Here is a 17833-nt window from a genome sequence, read left to right on the forward strand (position 1 = left end):
ATGGACCCAGTGGTCTTTTTCTGCCAACGATCTTCTACATCTTCTTCAATCTTCTATGCCTTACATACTTGGAGTTTTTTTTCTGTGGTGTTTCTCTCTCTTCTGGCAGTTTATCCAAAATGAAGGGTGGTGTTTTTTTCTGCAAACTGTGGCATTTCTCTACCATAGAGTTCAATGGAATTTCTTCAGTTTAAAGGGGAACTCCACATAAGGAAAACTTGTTTTCTATGAAAAGTACATTAAAAGTTATATAGATGGGTCTATATAATGTATAACCATATCTGTACGGTTCTGCCACACTGGTAGCTGATGGAAATCCAGGAAGTGAAGAAAAATGGCCTCTGTGCCAACTCACATTGTCTCCTGCTCCCTCTGCTCTCCCACCTTAGGAGACAAATCTTCCATGCTTCTGTCTCACATTGTGTGTGTTTGCTGAGATCAGGCTGATGATGCAGACAGGGGGCAGGGCGTGATGTCACAGGAGGCTTGGCTGGATCCCCCAATCCCCTGAGTGGTTCACCATCTTTGACTGGCCAGAAGCAGCTGCTGCGCTGATTGCACAAAAGTCTGCAGTGAAATTAGGGCTGTGTTCTCACATGTTGGAGTTTCATTGCAGTACTGCAGTGTATTCACAAAATGATGCAGTAGCACAAGTAAATTATGCTAAACGGCAAAGAGGATCAAGGAGAAAAAGCGAGGCATAAACAGTATATCCCATGTAAGATAGAATTGGATCAACTCCTTATTGTGGGGCTCAACTTCAAAGATAAAAGATGCTTGATCATATTATGCACGTGGAAATGAAAAGAAAAAAAAATTACATTCAAAAAGTTCTTTACTTTATTCCAATATCAGCGTTACAGGTAGAGAATACAGTATGCTGTGTGGGTGGGAACACAATGAAATAATAAAGTACTGCAAATAATTCAGTAACACAATGAAACTGCAATGTGTGAACACAGCCTAGATGTTCTGCAACCGATTTGGGCAGGGAATGGGCAGGGTGGAGGACTGTGATGAACAGCTGAGGGAAAGCATTGCATTCTGGAACCAATACTGCAGTCTGGGAACTGCTCAACCAGGAAGTACGGAAACACAATACAGAACAAAACCCCAACAAACAAATGGATTTTTTTAAAAGATAGGTAAGTAATGCTTTATGCTTCTGCAGAAGTTTCATTTTTTAACCTCTACCTGGAGTTCCCCTTTAACTCAAAAAATGCAGCTCCTGAAAGCACACAAAAATACCAAAGGCAAAAAAAAGGCATTTACACCTAAAGTCAAAAAATGCCAAAATAGTCTTTATGAGTTTTTCTGGCTGTTTTTGGAGGCCAGAAAAACGCCACACAAAAGCTGGTCGAGTGGCACCGAAAATATTCACATTGGAATTTTGACGCGAAATCCACCTGAAATTCAGCACATATTCCTCAGTGTGAACATACCCTAACTTTGAATTCTTGCAGACTGTAGCACATGTGGATTAACTCTTAGTTGAAATCAGTTTACTAAGTACTATGCAATAAGTTGCTAATACAAAGGGGCTGTGGCTCTGTTCCAAGCACCAATTCCCCTCCTCTGTCCCTCTGTTTTTTTTTTGTCTTCTGAGATAGACTTCGCTAATGCTGGGTTTACACGGAGTGATAATTCGCCCGATCGTACGATTAACGATTTTGAAGTAACGATTTTTTTTTAATAACGTTCAGCGTTTAGACTGTACGATATATCGTACAGTAAATTCGTTTTGCGATCGCTTAAGCCTATCTCACACATAGGGAAAATCAGTGAATGACTGTTTACACGGAACAATCGGCGAATTTTTTGCGAACGGCGAACGACGATTTAAGAACCTGTTAAAAGATCAAAATGAACGATTTTTCGATTGTTCGCCGCGTTTACACGTACGATTATTGTTCGAATTCTATCGTTATCGCGAAAATTCGCCAGATAATCGCTCCGTGTAAACCCAGCATAAGGAGACATCATTTTTGTCCATTAACCCTTTAAGGACGGGGCCCATTTTCGTTTTTGCATTTTTGGGTTTTTTCTCCTTGTGTTTAAAAGGCCATAGCACTTGCATTTTTCCACCTAGGGGGAACTGTGTTTTTACGCCATTCGCCCTGGGGTAAAACTGACTTGTTATGCATGTTCCTCAAGTCATTACGATTAAAACGATATATAACATGTATAACTTATATTGTATCTGATGGCCTATAAAAAATTCAAACCATTGTTAACAAATATACGTTCCTTAAAATCGCTCCATTCCCAGGCTTATAACGCTTTTATTCTTGGGTCTATGGGGCTGTATGAGGTGTCATTTTTTGCGCCATGATGTTTACTTTCTATCGGTACCTTGATTGCGCATATACGACTTTTTGATCGCTTTTTATTACATTTTTTCTGGATTTGATGCGACCAAAAATGCGCAATATTGCACTTTGGGATTTTTTTGCGCTGATGCCGTTTACCGTGCGAGATTAGGAATGTGATTAGTTAATAGTTCGGGCGATTACGCACGCGGCGATACCAAACATGTTTATTTATTTATTTGTTTACTTTTATTTAAAACCTGGGAAAAGGGGGGTGATTCAGACTTTTATTAGGGGAGGGGGCTTTTTACTATAAGCAACACTTTTTCTTTTTTTTTACACATATACTAGAAGCCCCCCTAGGGGACTTCTAGTATATATACTTTGATCTCTCATTGAGATCTTTGCTGTATAGTTATACAGCAAAGATCAATGAGATAGGCACTCGTTTGCTTTCGGCTGCTGCAGCCGGAAACAAACGAGCCCCGAGCCGCCATCTTGGATGAGTCCCCGGCCAGCATCAGACAGGGAGATCGCTTCTCGGGGACAACATCCAGGAGGAGCGATCTCCCCCACTAGACCCCAGGGAAAGGTTGCCTCCGGTAATCGGAGGCAGCTGTCAACTTTGACAGCTGCCTCCGATTAGCTAATTAGCGGGCACGGCGATCAGACCGTGCCCGCTAATAGCAGCGGTCTCGGGCTACACGCCGCCGCGCGGGTCGCTACGCGGCCCTGCTTTGAAGTGCTAATGAGGACATATGACGTACGGGTACGTCATATGTCCTTAAGAGGTTAAAGACGAGCCAACAGGACTAAAGGGGAGCAGTGCTTGAAGGATATGACATCATTTGAGTATGCAGACAGATGTGTGTGTGAAGTTTGGTCAGTAATGTCATTTCAATGCAGAACTTTCTGGGACCTGAAATAAAGTAAAATCCAGAAACATTGTAATAAATAGTGATCAAGAAGTCGCAAATATGCAAACAAGGTACCGATAGAAATACAGGTCATGGTGCAAAAAATGACACCTCACTTAGCCCCATAGACCAAAGGATAACAGTGATATAAGGATGGAAATAGAGCGATTTTAAGGAACAATAAGTTTTTCTTTTAAGGTTTTAATTTTTAAAAGCTGTCAAATAAAATAAAAGTTATACAAGTTACATCGTACCGAAACATAGAGAACATATCACTTTTACCATAGGAGGAATGGCATACCCCCCCCCCCCCCCCCCCCCCAAAAAAAAAAAGTGTTTAGTTTTTTTTATTTCACTGTCCCACCAAATTATTTCTAGTTTCGGAGCTTATTTAATGAAAAAATTAAGTCTGCCATTGCAAAGTACAATTAGTGGCGCATGTGGGTCTGTGGGTGAAAAAATGCAAGCGCTAAGGCCCTTTACACACAAGGAGGAAAAAACGAAAGAGTGAAAACGAAAATTGGCTCTGGTTAACCAGATCTGTTTTTAATGCAAAGATTAACAAAATCAAAATATAGCGGATTAATTCTGTGACAAGCCATCAAAATGAGTCAATAAGCAAAAGTGAACAGTGACTTGCCCACATGATTTTCAAAACTCCATTGACAAGCATTGCACTGTAGTATGCTGCGGATTTACCATGTAGGCTGGAGTGTCAGGGCTCTATCTTATTGTGCTGGTATTGTATTTTCAGCTTTTCTTTGATGGTTTACAATCTAGTAATTCTGCACATGTGGGGATCAGTTTACATCATATTTGTTTTTCTCTGCATGACTGCTTCTTCTCATGAGTTGGCTTTGTCTGTTTTTAAAAGGATAAATTTGCAGGAAGGAAAATGACGTAGGAATGCTTTCCTCTCTAGCAGTCTAGTTGTATATTAGTTTATATATGATCTTTCCAGTAGGGCAATATTTCCTACTCTTATCAGCACAATGGATGCTATATACAGTGTAAAAACATTGATGTTAGTGTATAGCATAACGTAGTTCCTTTAGTTTGCAGATGGTAGAGATATGGGAATAGAGGGAGTAGCAAAAGTGTAGTATATAAATCACCAATGTACTAAAATGAATATATTTGGAGTATATTTACAAGTTGCAAAGAAAATCTGCAGTAAGGCCCTGGATATATGTCAGTGGATAAAATAATTCTGGGTATTAAACCACACATTATTTAGATTGTAAAAAGGATACAACCAAGAACTCAAGTGATTAACTCAAGTAGAATACAAACACATTGGGCCTCATTTAAAGGACAATTCTGGCGCTGATAAAAAAACAAAACAAAAAAAACAATCAATCATAAACATAGTTTTCTCAGTTACTATCCCTCCTGAGTCTGTCTCTGTCTGAATTTCCCGCTGTTTGCAGTCCCTGAAGCTCCAGTTGGTGTCTTCATTTTTCTTTAATTCCTGGTTTGGGCTTTCCCATGATGCACTTTGTCTCCTGTGATGTCTAACTGACTCTGTAAAACTGTTAGAAGGCTTACATCATGCTCAGCCAATCAGAGCTGAGCAACCTGTGTCATCTGACAAAAGGAGGCTGGCCTAACAGGGCTTAGACCCTCATTCCTCTTGATGATGTCATTGTCACAAAATGGCTGCCACAGAGCAGCCTGTGGTCAACAGTCATCACGTAAGAATGAGCTAACATCACTTCCTGGTGGGGGATTGAGGGGGGGAAAATATAGGGAAGGGGGGCAAATAGGTGATTGAAGAATATTACAAAGTTATATAACTTTGTAATGTGTTTCAATTACTGGGAAAAAGCTTTTAGCTGGAGTACCCTTTTAACTACAATGCCTCAATGTTAAGTAGTTATGCTGTCGTTTGTGTCTGGGTTTTTTTTCATGCCAAATTTATTCATTAATGTGGTGCATGCCCTATGTAAATTTGAAAGGTTGTTCACAGGACAAAACTAAAACCCAATCATCCTGTCACATGAGAAGGCCGTTTTTTTTTATAATTTTTCTTAGTAAATCTGGTGGGTTTTAAAGCACACACAATTTTGCAGCCGGGAACACCTCAATAAATGAGGCCTATTGTCTATAGGAGGATACCAAGAAACAACCACCAAAATATACATTTGCTAATCCACATAACACACAACTGGTTTTCTCTAGGGTTTATGGCAAGGCTCTTGATAAATTTATGGATATTATCAAGAATAAACTGCCCATACTTATACAGGATCTAGATATTACAGTTATCTACTGAATGTAATCTTGTTGCAAGAAATAAAAGTAGTAAAACTGTAGATAATTTATCTCCATCTTTACATATAGTTAATGACCAACTTTAAAGTAGATCATCTGCATGGTGTAAGTATAAGGACTTGGTCTGTTGTGGTAAATCTAGATGTAGTCTTCATAAATATATGCAGAACACTCAGAAAGTACAATCTTATGCAACTCACATTTTTCAACCCGTATGCACGTATATTAAAACTGCCTGTTGCATCTCCTGTATTTTCTGTAGGTGCCAATATATTGTATATGTCTAGAATGTTAAAAAAAAAAGTATTGCACAACATATTCCAGGTGCAACAAATACCCTTGGGTCCCCGATCATACTATGTTGTGTGCATCTAAACGTCTAATCTTACATCTAAATACCAGAAATCTAATTAAACTCAATGTGAGAACGGATATATCTTACAATTATGAATTGGTCTTTTACCATTTTACATCTGTTTATTATGTATTTGTGTGTGTTCCTTTATCACAGCTGTTTCTCCCCAATTTGCACTAAGAGGGTTGGGCTCAGTGACGTTTATGCTGGTAGGCAACCTGGTCTAACCTGTTCCTATATAATCTTGCACATTTTAATGTTCGACAGCTGTGAATAAGAATGTCAGCGTTCAAAACACATCCTTGCCATGATGTCTTCTTAGAAAATATGTTTTTGTACTACTGATTTTGTACATACTGATTCTTTTAAATCATGCTTAAGAAAATAAAATTGGCATCTGCCTGAGGGTGCCCTCACACATCCTTTTTGTGTAGCGTTTTTCAGGCCTCTAAAAAAGCCAGAAAAACTGCCAATGTGTTTTTCCCCATGTATTTGCATTATTTCTGGCACTTTTTTCTAGTGTTTTTGACTTTATGATCTTTTTTGTGATTCAGGTGTTTATGTGTGCTGACCTTTTTTTTCCTCACATCCATCTATCACATGATCTAGTTGCAGGACCACAAAAGGTGACAAAAATGCCAGAAAACAAAACAAAACACCATACGCACAGCAATGGCGTTATTGAGACGACCAGAACAATCCCATTAATGTCTATGGTAGAAGTAAACGCCACAGTTTGCAAAAAAAACACAACACCGTCAGCATGCTGCATTTTGTAAAGAGAATCAAAAACACCAAAGAAGAAACAAAAATGAAACCTCCAAAAAAACACTGTGTGTAAGGCATGTAAGCCATGGCATTTTTATTGGCGTTTTTTCAAGATTTTAAGGCAATGTGAACCCAGCTTCATAAGGGTTTTTGACTTCCTCTGGATCAACACAGTAGGGTTTCTGCAGCTTGATGGACTTTTTTAACCTTTTTAACTATGTTACAATGCGATTCTGTGACATGTGAGAGTAGCTAGATGATCCAACCAAGAAAAGTGAGAAGTTTACACGTAAAGCCTTTTTGTATTACTGTAGTGCAGTGCTTCTCAAACTGTGAGGCGGGCCTCACCAGTGAGGCGCCCCCTAGTTGCTGGTGAGGCGCAGCTGGGGAGGCAGTTCTCACAAAAGTGACCATAAGCTGCACAGTCCTTTCCCTAAATCCAACAATTTCTGCTTTAGGAACATTATTGACTTATTTTGTACTTATTTAATGTTATACAGAGATAAGGAGACAAATAAAGGGTAGACTGGGCAATAGTTTTTATATTTGCATGGACTTCTATCATAGATGGTGAGGCCCCAGCTTCTCCTTGGTCAGTCTGGTGAGGCCCAGGCATCATTTTGTCTGTTGGGTGAGGCTCCAGTAGAAAAAGTTTGAGAAGCACTGCTGTAGTGTATGCACTGATTAGCTGTCTAGTAGTGCCTCTCTACAGTATACTCCAGTACATGTTCTGACCCACTCTTAACTTTTGCCAGGTCATCTCTATTTTATGTTTATAAAAACCTAAAAAAAAACTACAGTCAGCTACATAGAAATCCAGAGTTTCCAATGCCGATCTAAAGCTTCATGTATGGAGCATGTCAATGCTCCCTAACTCTTTGTATGTAAAGGTCCCTATACACTTTATACTTACTTGCAGCAGGTTCGGCTGTCAGTATAAAGTGTATAGGGCTTTCCTGACTGCTCAATGACAGATGATGATGTTAGTCAAGATAGGGGGTCGGGGCTGATGAAAAATCACTGCTCAACCCCATTGTTCTTAGAGAGATAACTTTACCATAGAGAACACAGGAACACTCGGCTGGGCTGACAATTCCTGTGTATGGGGAGGACCGGGCTCAGATAGGACAGATAACTGACAGTCACTTATCAAAGGTGTATGGCCAGCTTGAGAACCTGTTTTATCTATATTAGTTACCTCACTTTTTTTCCTCAATCTTCATTTTCCATATTTTAGAACTAGAGTTGAGTGAAGCCTGCTGTTAACTATCTTAGTTTTGCAAAGCGAAATTTTTGTGATTTGCTAATGAATTTGCTAAACATGGTGGCCGCGATGGCAGACACACGTTTAGGTACAGTACTGTCACTGGGCGGGAGCAAGGAATTATCCATAATCCCTTGTAGCTGTCTAATAACCTGCAACCACCACTGTGATGTTGGCACCTTCCCCTCACCCTGTATATAGTGTGCTCCACTTTCTGGAAGCGAGCAGTCGGCTGTGTGTGCAGAGGAGAGAAGGATCACAGGCAGCAGGCATTTAGGGCAAGGCAGGGAGATAAATAGAGAGAGATAGGGAGAGAGAGAGAGTAGGATAGGAGGGTACATTGTGGGTGGTGGTCTGTGAGTGCTGTGAGGTCAGTGTCATTTACAAGTCAGTGTAAGCTAGTGTCCACTCAAACCAGTCTGTGGATGGTGTGAAGCCAGTGTCTACTTAAACAAGTCTCTGGGTGCTCTTAGCTAGTGTCCACTCAAACCAGTCTGTGGATGGTGGGAAGCCTGTGTCTACTCAAACCAGTCTGTGGGTGCTCTTAGCTAGTGTGCACTCAAACCAGTCTGTGGTTGCTGTGAAGTCACCGTCCATAAAACTAGTCAACCAATGTCCACTGCTGTCCAAAAGCTGACACTACTGAGCATACATCCAGCATGGGCAAGCTGTCAGTTGGAGGTCGAGTCGCAGGTGGTGCTATGCCAAACTAGACAAATGTAGATAGCTTTTAGTGCAGAAAAAATGAAGAAGACACTCACCAAGTAAACAACCACTGATGCTTAATTACATGGTGTAATGATACAATATAACAGGTGCGTTCCACAAATACCAACGATAACCATTTTGCACTAACCACGCCACTTTCAGGTCACATAACCGTGAGCCGGAAGAGGCGCCGTTAGCCCAAAACAGTTGTTGCTCAAATTATCCGTGGTGGTTTACTTGGTGAGTGCCGTCTTCATTATTTCTGCACTGGAAGACATTACTCTTTAATAGTCACACTATCTAGCTACAATGATTTGGGTGTTTAATTGAGATTCATTTGCATGCAGTTCAATTTGACCAAATATGCGCAAACCTCGCGAAACAAATTTTTGACTGATTTGCTCATCTTTATTTAGAACCAGTTACTAGTTTTACAATGGTCATCCTGGAACTAATTAGTACCGAAACTTGTGGGACCTCTAAATAATATCTATCTATCTAGAAAAACAAGAGAAAAAGCTGCACATTCAAAGCTTCTGCTAAAAAAACAAAAACATCCAGCTACTCAGATGGAAAAATTAAAGATTATCGCTTTCAGAAGGCAGGGTTGCAAAAACGAAACAAATGTTGCATCCACATAATAGCTACAGCACCAAGTAGTTAAACAATTCACAAGGCTCAGCACAGGCACCACTCTATTAGGCCAGGACTACACTGCAACTTTTTGTGCACTAATACCAATTGATTGCTGAGTTCGAGCTGCAACCAAGCTGTAGATTAGAGTTACAAAGGCTTTCCTGTCATGTGGCCAGTATTGGATTATAATAGGTTCCATTTCGGGCGGTAGCCTGGGGCCCTGAGCTCCTGGGGGGCCATGACCACCCAAAAAGACTGATACTTTTTGTGGTGAAATGTCTACTAGCTAAAGTTCTACCATGATTTGCAAAAAATCGTTGCTTTTTTACAGAAATTTTGCACAATTCAGGCATCATGACATTATCTATCCTGTACTATTAACTCCATGCTAGTGGTGCCTTACTTACAATGGGATGGGGGGGCCCAGGCTTGGTGAACAGGCCCGGGTCTATGGTAAAGTTAACGCCTTAAAGGGAACCTGTCACCCCCCCGTGCCGGGGTGACAGGCTCCCTACCCCCTGTTAGAGCTCATAGAGAATGACGGAGCGCTGGACTCTCCTGTCATTCTCTATGGGTGTTGGACTCATCTCTCAGCGCGCGCACGCCGGGCTGCAGCGGCTGAGATCTTCATCACCCGACCACCTCCAGAAGCGGGACCCGGCGGGATTAGGTGAGTATAGGGGGCTCTAACGGGGGGTAGGGAGCCTGTCACCCCTGCACGGGGGGTGACAGGTTCCCTTTAAAGACCGGGCCAATTTCGATTTTTGCACTTTCGTTTTTTTTCCTCCTTGTGCTTAGAAGGCCATAACTGTTGCATTTTTTCACCTAGAGACCCACATGAGCCCTTATTTTTACTTTGCAATGACAGGCTGAATTTTTTTCATAAAGTACACTGCGAAACCAGAAAACAAATTAATGTGTGGTGAAATTGAGAAAACAAATGCATTTTGTTTATTTGGGGGGTATTTGTTTTTAGTCTGTTCGCCCTGGGATAAAACTTGTTATCTATGTTCCTCGAGTCGTTGCGATTACAACGATATATAACATGTATAACTTTTCTTTTATGTTTTGGCTTGTAAAAAATTCAAACCATTGTTAACAAATATATGTTACTTAAAATCGATCCATTCCCAGGCTTATAGCGCTTTTATTTGATGCGACCAAAAATGCGCAATTTTGCACTTTGGGATTTTTTTGCGCTTACACTGTTTTCCGTGCGAGATCAGGAATGTGATTAATTATTAGTTCAGGCGATTATGCACGTGGCGATACCAAACATGTTTATTTATTGATTTATTTATTTTTATTCATAACATGGGAAAAGGGGGGTGATTCAAACTTTTATTAGGGAAGGGGGCTTTTTATTAATAATAACACTTTTCTTTCACACTTATACTAGAAGCCCCCCCCCTGTGGTTAGGGTTATTCCCCCTGGGGGACTTCTAGTATAAGTACATTGATCTCTCATTGAGATCTATACTGTATAGTAATACAGCATAGATCAATGAGATAGGCACTGGATTGCTTCCGGCTGCTGCAGCCGGAAGCAATCGAGTGCCGAGCCGGGATCTGCGCCATTACGGCGCAGACCCCGGTCGGAGCCAGATGTGTGGATCGCTCCTCCGGGACAGCGTCCTGGAGGAGTTATCCAACCCACTAGACACCAGGGAATCGACTGCATAAAGGATTCAGATGCAGCTGTCAACTTTGACAGCTGCATCTGAATCTTTAATTAGCGGGCACGGTGATCGGACCGTGCCCGCTAATAACCACGGCCCCGGGCTACATGAGGCACCCTGGACTGCAGTGGTTCAGAGCGGTCCCGCTCTGAACTCCCCAAGGCGGCCACAGGGCGTAAATATATACCTGCGGTCGTTAAGGGGTTATCCAGCGCTACAAAAACATGGCCACTTTTCCCCCTATTGTTGTCTCCAGTTAAGGTGTGGTTTGCAATTAAGCTCCATTTACTTCAATGGAACAGAGTTTCAAAACCCCACCCAAACTGGAGACAACAGTAGGGGGGAAATGGCCATGTTTTTGTATCGCTGGATAACCCCTTTAATCCGCCTCTGCCTGTGGCACCACTCTACCTCCAGGATGGATCATTTCTGCAACTACATAGCTATTGCTTGTGGCTCACAAGATGACCCCATTCACTGGAATGAGAGGTAGGGTCGCACACCCATTCTGTAGCCCTCACTGCATACAATCTTGTGGACTTTAGCTATAACTTAAAGGGGTTATCCAGTGCTACAAAAACATGGCCACTTTCTTTCAGAGACAACACGACTCTTGTCTCCAGTTCAGGTGCGGTTTGCAATTAAAGGGGTAGTGCGGCGGTAAAGAATTATTCACAGACTAACACACATTACAAAGTTATACAGCTTTGTAATGTATGTTATGTCTGTGAACGGCCCCCTTCCCCGTGTCCCACCACCCCCACCCGTGTACCCGGAAGTGTGGTGCGCTATACTCACCTGTCACGTGCCGACACCAGTCTCCGATCTTCAGCGAGTGACGACTTCTTCGGGCGGCCGGCGAACAGTTTCTGACTGTCCCGAATGAAGGCCGCCCTCTGCAGCATCATCCGATGCTCAACCGCGATTGACTGAGCATAACTGTTCTCAGCCAATCGCGGCTGAGCACAGTTGTGACGCGGCGAGGAGGGGACGGGCGGTAGCGACTCGCCCGTCCGTCCTAAGATGACGTTTGGCACAAGATGGCGGACGCCCCTCGACACGGATCAGGTAATCTATAATGCACCAACACTTCCGGGTACACGGGTGGGGGTGGTGGGACACGGGAACGGGGCGATTCACAGACATAACATACATTACAAAGTTGTATAACTTTGTAATGTGTGTTATTCTGTGAATAATTTCTGAGCACCGCACTACCCCTTTAAGCTCCATTCACTTTAATGGAACTGAGCAGCTAAACCCCGCCCAAGCTGGAGACAAGAGGGGGGCTGTCTCTGGAAGAAAGCGGACATGTTTTTGTAGCGCTGGATAACCCCTTTAATAATTTACAGGGTTCTGAAATAGTGGATTGGTGCCCTGAACCAGTTGATTTGTACTATAACCACTGCTGTGCTCAGCATTGATCATTGTTTGGAAGCCCCATTAAAAATAATAATAATAATAATAATAATAATAATAATAATGGGGTGCTCTCCTTTCATTCCAGAGGATATTTCATCTCCATTCTGGTGGTCAGGGAAGATCCCAACAATTGGCCCCCCACTGATTAGAAAGTTATCCCCTCTTCTAACATGTTTGTGGGATAAACCTCCGATATTGTGGGATAAAATCAGCGAGGAACTACAACAAAAAGTCGAAGCCTAGCTTTACACATAGCTCCCTATTCAAAAGCTCTGGACGTGCCAGCGCCAACCACAGCATGGCAGCCCTCACTACTACAAGGGGTCACATGACAGAGGAATTCAAGCTGTCATGGAAAAAGACTTTCCATAAACTAGAGGCCGGGGTGTCCAGATTCATCTGTCTCCTCCTCCCCCAGCCTTCCGCGCAGACCACCTGCCTGTATCTCACATTGGTTTGTCTCCATAAAAATGGAGATAACGCCGGAAATAAGAGACACTTTTGAGAGCAGAGCGTTTACCCTATCAATGTCCTGTTACAAGAACTAAGCACTACGCCGCTTCCTGCCCAGCGCTGGGTCTTGGAGGAAGAGGAACACAGATTCATAGTGACAGAGCGAGGCGGAGTGGGAGGACACAGGTGAGAGGCGCTGGGTGCACTGTGCTGCCGTGGTACCTGTCAGGGTGCCGGACTTTATGTATTCATCCGCCTATGTGTTATGGACGAGCGCTCCTTGTACTGCAGAGCTGTATGTATACACGGCAGGGCTGCACACTCACTGTATGGGTACTGGCTGACAGTGTATGGGAGACGGGAGTTTGTGTTGTGGAAGTCTATACTGTTCTGGTGTCATATACAGTAGTTGTGTATTGTATTATTGTGTAACTCTAATGGGCGGTTACATGATCAGTCCTATGCAGAGATCAATAGTCTCATCGATAATCACCCCCCAGTCTATGTATACATGGTACATTCCACAGTATTTATAAATGTTCCCAGTTATTTCAGTAAATGTTGATGTGATCTGCAGAGAGCTGTATGACTGCTAGGGATGGAGGCCTGTGTATATAGTATATGGAGGGTAGACTAACATCAGGAGTGGTTATACTGTATACATGGCTCTGGTATATAGTATTACTGCTAGGGATGGAGGCCTGTGTGTATAGTATATGGAGGGTAGACTAACATCAGGAGTGGTTATACTGTATACATGGCTCTGGTATATAGTATTACTGCTAGGGATGGAGGCCTGTGTGTATAGTATATACAGTGTAGACTAACATCAGGAGTGGTTATACTGTATACATGGCTCTGGTATATAGTATTACTGCTAGGGATGGAGCCCTGTGTATGTAGTATATACAGTGTAGACTGTATCATTAGGAGTGGTTACATTGTATACATGGCTCTGGTATATAATATTACTGCTAGGGATGGAGGCCTGTGTATATAGTATATGGAGGGTAGACTAACATCAGGAGTGGTTATACTGTACACATGGCTCTGGTATATAGTATTACTGCTAGGGATGGAGGCCTGTGTATATAGTATATACAGTGTAGACTGTATCATTAGGAGTGGTTACATTGTATACATGGCTCTGGTATATAATATTACTGCTAGGGATGGAGGCCTGTGTATATAGTATTTACAGTGTAGACTAACATCAGGAGTGGTTACATTGTATACATGGCTCTGGTATATAATATTACTGCTAGGGATGGAGGCCTGTGTATATAGTATATGGAGGGTAGACTAACATCAGGAGTGGTTACATTGTATACATGGCTCTGGTATATAGTATTACTGCTAGGGATGGAGGCCTTTGTATATAGTATATACAGTGTAGACTGTTTCATTAGGAGTGGTTACATTGTATACATGGCTCTGGTATATAGTATTACTGCTAGGGATGGAGGCCTGTGTGTATAGTATATGGAGGGTAGACTAACATCAGGAGTGGTTACATTGTATACATGGCTCTGGTATATAATATTACTGCTAGGGATGGAGGCCTGTGTGTATAGTATATGGAGGGTAGACTAACATCAGGAGTGGTTACATTGTATACATGGCTCTGGTATATAGTATTACTGCTAGGGATGGAGGCCTGTGTATATAGTATATGGAGGGTAGACTAACATCAGGAGTGGTTACATTGTATACATGGCTCTGGTATATAGTATTACTGCTAGGGATGGAGGCCTGTGTATATAGTATATACAGTGTAGACTAACATCAGGAGTGGTTATACTGTATACATGGCTCTGGTATATAGTATTACTGCTAGGGATGGAGGCCTTTGTATATAGTATATACAGTGTAGACTGTATCATTAGGAGTGGTTACATTGTATACATGGCTCTGGTATATAGTATTACTGCTAGGGATGGAGGCCTGTGTATATAGTATATACAGTGTAGACTGTATCATTAGGAGTGGTTACATTGTATACATGGCTCTGGTATATAATATTACTGCTAGGGATGGAGGCCTGTGTATATAGTATTTACAGTGTAGACTAACATCAGGAGTGGTTACATTGTATACATGGCTCTGGTATATAATATTACTGCTAGGGATGGAGGCCTGTGTATATAGTATATGGAGGGTAGACTAACATCAGGAGTGGTTACATTGTATACATGGCTCTGGTATATAGTATTACTGCTAGGGATGGAGGCCTTTGTATATAGTATATACAGTGTAGACTGTTTCATTAGGAGTGGTTACATTGTATACATGGCTCTGGTATATAATATTACTGCTAGGGATGGAGGCCTGTGTGTATAGTATATGGAGGGTAGACTAACATCAGGAGTGGTTACATTGTATACATGGCTCTGGTATATAGTATTACTGCTAGGGATGGAGGCCTGTGTATATAGTATATGGAGGGTAGACTAACATCAGGAGTGGTTACATTGTATACATGGCTCTGGTATATAGTATTACTGCTAGGGATGGAGGCCTGTGTATATAGTATATACAGTGTAGACTAACATCAGGAGTGGTTATACTGTATACATGGCTCTGGTATATAATATTACTGCTAGGGATGGAGGCCTGTGTATATAGTATATACAGTGTAGACTAACATCAGGAGTGGTTACATTGTATACATGGCTCTGGTATATAGTATTACTGCTAGGGATGGAGGCCTTTGTATATAGTATATACAGTGTAGACTGTATCATTAGGAGTGGTTACATTGTATACATGGCTCTGGTATATAATATTACTGCTAGGGATGGAGGCCTGTGTATATAGTATATGGAGGGTAGACTAACATCAGGAGTGGTTACATTGTATACATGGCTCTGGTATATAGTATTACTGCTAGGGATGGAGGCCTGTGTATATAGTATATACAGTGTAGACTAACATCAGGAGTGGTTACATTGTATACATGGCTCTGGTATATAGTATTACTGCTAGGGATGGAGGCCTGTGTATATAGCATATACAGTGTAGACTAACATCAGGAGTGGTTACATTGTACACATGGTTCTGGTCTACAGTATCACTGCTAGGTACAGAGCCCTGTGTCTATAGTATATACAGTGTAGACTGGATTATTACCAGTGGTTACATTGTACACATGGCTCTGGTATATAGTATCACTGCTAGGCATAAGAGCCCTGTGTATATAGTATATACAGTGTAGACTGGATCATTAGGAATGGTTACATTGTACACATGGTTCTGGTGTATAGTATCACTGCTAGGTACAGAGCCCTGTGTATATAGTATATACAGTGTAGACTGGATCATTACCAGCGGTTTATAGGTGGTTACATTGTACACATGGCTCTGGTATATATTATCACTCTATATATTTGAAGTTTTCTTGCATGATGGAGAATTTACATGAAGATATAGAGCTGTGCATACCCACAGCCATCATATACGCTAGTGTTCTAGTGGAAGGGGGCTTTGTACGCTGTGACTCTGGTCTGTGTTTTGCTGCTGTTCTTTGGCGTTTTCAGGAATTGTAGACTTTCAGATACCAGGCTAAAGGGACTTTATGTTGTTGCCACAAGTCTGTGTTGTATCACATGATTTTAAATCCAAAGAAATGTATAAAGACTGTGGCACTTACCAGTCCTGAAGTAGTTTATTGAGACCAGTAATATAGGCTATAGGCTACTGCCTGTTACTGGTCTTCAGTCTTTATACATTTCTATCTATGGATTTATCATATGAGCTGCTACCACTGTGCCCAGCATTGCCAGATTTCAGAGACCAGCACCAGTGGAGCACATATTGCCAGCTGACATTTCTTTATTGTGTCACTTTATTTTAAACCTTCTTAAAATATAACATTTTGAGGTGATTTCATAAGGTTTTTGTATCCGTTTTTGGGAACATGTTGCACTTTTTTTTCTTTTTGGACACAGTTGTGACTTTTTAGCTTAAAGGGAACCTGTCACCCCCTGTGCCGGGGTGACAGGCTCCCGACCCCCGTTAGAGCCCCCTATACTCACCTAATCCCGCCGGGTCCCGCTTCTGGAGGTGGTCGGGTGATGAAGATCTCAGCTGCTGCAGCCCGGCGCGCGCGCTTAGAGATGAGTCCACCACCCATAGAGAATGACAGGAGAGTCCAGCACGGGGGGTGACAGGTTCCCTTTAAATAGTGGGTGTGGTTGAAAGGGGTGTTCCGTGTTAAATCTCTTGGTGTCAGTTCACAAGGAGTCCGATTGCTGAACCCCCCCCACACAATCTCCGGGACCGTGCTCTGGATGTTTTATAAACATGGCAGTGAGTATAGAGCTTTTTTTTTTTTTTTTTTTAAGCCACCACACTTGTATTAAATCACTTACTGGGTGACATAAAATCCACATGACCAAAAAGTTCACCATACGTCAATGAGAAAATGCTATATGATAAATTTTGAACAATTGAAACTGGCATAAGGCACTGCCACTCATAGAAGTGAACTGGGTCATGTTGCAGCCCACAACTGACTGTGACCTCGCAGTTGCAACAAATCCATCTAAGATTCTTGTGGATTACAACAGGACCCTATTCACTTTCATTAATGGTTGTGATGCGCAGTTCTTGTGGATTTATTTCGGTTTTGCCCCAGCCTGTTCAGCTTGTTGGGAATGCTCGCCTTAAAGTGTCCCTGTCTTCATAACTTTTAATGGGCCTGTAGTATGCTTGATGTGCAGCAATTGGTCACTGAGGTCAAGTTCCACTTCTATGAATATCGCATAGAATTAGAGTCTTGCCCAGCTGGCAGCATTATGAAACATTCCAGGGCACAATCAGATATTGGAGCTGATACCACACAAGTTTCATGCATGGGAGATGGCTCTGATATCTGTTATACAAAAATATGGATTATTGCTTGTTATCCCAGAGCTGCATAGAGCCAACAAGTTAGCTAACCAGATGGTCATTAAAAAAAAAACTTTTTGGACTTGTCTCTGTGAAAGGTCAAGTTTTTATCGGTCTAGGTCCGAGTGTTCAGACTGTGACCAGTCAGGAAGAGAATG

General features: G+C 42.0%; 1 protein-coding gene across 2 annotated transcripts in view; it reads left to right on the forward strand.

Moving 5' to 3' along the window:
* Positions 1-12876: 12876 nt before the first annotated feature.
* The window catches only part of RALBP1 (ralA binding protein 1), a 33727-nt gene continuing 28770 nt past the window's right edge, over positions 12877-17833 (forward strand). Inside the window, exon 1 of one of the 2 annotated variants that reach the window (XM_069957774.1) lies at positions 12877-12971. The gene's annotated coding sequence lies outside the window, so the exon portion shown is untranslated. Of the gene's footprint in view, positions 12972-13059; positions 13081-17833 lie in introns of those variants that run through there. The other variant, XM_069957775.1, reaches the window with a different exon arrangement.

The sequence above is a fragment of the Dendropsophus ebraccatus genome, chromosome 2 (genome assembly GCF_027789765.1).
Source record: "Dendropsophus ebraccatus isolate aDenEbr1 chromosome 2, aDenEbr1.pat, whole genome shotgun sequence".
Classification (NCBI taxonomy): Eukaryota; Metazoa; Chordata; class Amphibia; order Anura; family Hylidae; genus Dendropsophus; species Dendropsophus ebraccatus.